The sequence below is a fragment of the Microtus ochrogaster genome, unplaced genomic scaffold (assembly GCF_000317375.1).
Source record: "Microtus ochrogaster isolate Prairie Vole_2 unplaced genomic scaffold, MicOch1.0 UNK140, whole genome shotgun sequence".
Lineage (NCBI taxonomy): Eukaryota > Metazoa > Chordata > Mammalia > Rodentia > Cricetidae > Microtus > Microtus ochrogaster.
The window spans coordinates 520,033-521,167 of NW_004949238.1; the positions used below are offsets into that span (position 1 = coordinate 520,033).

At 50.5% G+C, this 1,135-nt stretch overlaps 1 long non-coding RNA gene and 1 other non-coding gene across 3 annotated transcripts in view; both read right to left on the reverse strand.

Moving 5' to 3' along the window:
- LOC102001546 overlaps positions 1–1,135 on the reverse strand; it is an 8,958-nt gene that overhangs the window by 4,066 nt on the left and 3,757 nt on the right. Inside the window, exon 3 of one of the 2 annotated variants that reach the window (XR_001229539.2) lies at positions 338–453. The exons of the other annotated variant lie outside the window; for it this stretch is intronic. This is a non-coding gene — a long non-coding RNA (uncharacterized LOC102001546). The remainder of the gene's footprint in view (positions 1–337; positions 454–1,135) is intronic. 2 annotated transcript variants of the gene reach the window in all.
- On the reverse strand, positions 200–278 carry LOC113455825. The gene has a single exon (XR_003376786.1). It is a non-coding gene; the product is annotated as a small nucleolar RNA SNORD115 (small nucleolar RNA).

Here is a 1,135-nt window from a genome sequence, read left to right on the forward strand (position 1 = left end):
GGAAATGGTGGCTGGCTCAAGAGCAAAGTTTGACACGAGGTGCCATTTGAGGGAGCACTCAGTGTTCTACTATGGTCGTGCCCCTGGACCAAATAGGGGTTTCGTATGGGGAGACACAGCACGGGGACTTTGGCCTGCACCCTGGCCCAAGCGGGCCCCAGGTAGACCAGGGCCCCCCATTGCCCCCTTCCTTTAGTCTGGGCCTCAGTGTAATCCTATTGAGCATGATTTTTATGTCATCATCTCTCTTCGTGACATTGGTTTGTCATCATAGACCCAGCGAGATCTCTAGAGAGCAAAGCTCTGCCTGGGGTTTCGAGGGAGCACCATTGCTTACCAGTGCCGCAAACAGTGTCTAGGAGGTATGTATAGACATGGTTGGCACAAAGTTTCAGCCCGATGGATGCCCTGCTCTGATTTGATTAGAAGCCCTTCTGTTCTTGTTAACGACACCTTTGGGAAAGAAGAAACAACGTGTTATCAGGGCCATCCTCTGCGTGTACTTGATGACCAGGAAAGGAGTGCTGATGGTGACCTGGGCCCGAGAGCATGATGCCGTGAAGGCGGATCGCTGTGCCACGCGAGATATCACTGATCAATGGCACAAGGGCTAGCGCCAACCCTGAGTGAATGCAACTTTTTTCATCTGCCCAGGCAAAGTTCAGTCACTCAGGAGCTTGCTCTTCCTGCTTACTGTTCTGATTGCTAACATGAGACTGCTGCCAATTGTCAATCAGTAGGCAGGGCTTTGATACCTTGGTATCTTGCCTTTCCGGCATCAGGCATTCTAAGGTATGAGACCTGGCCTCCACTTGACATGCTACCCATGTGTCTCATTCAACTCTGCCTATCACCATCCACACACTAATGGAAAAAATCCATTCTCTTATGTCTGTTATTGCACCACCAGTGATTGTGCTGTTTCTGGCCTGCTCTGCCTCTCTGGGGATATTCCTAGTCCTAGGCAGAATGTTGAAGGCAATGTCTTCCAGGGAAGATGGGTATGCCTGATAGGCATGGCCTCTGCCGTGTGCTACAAACTTCTCAAAATCAGGCTGCCTTCCTGGTTCCAGCAAAATGAGGAGACCATCTGTCTAGAAAGAGCATCCAGAATTGTCTCCCTTTTTGCCTTGCT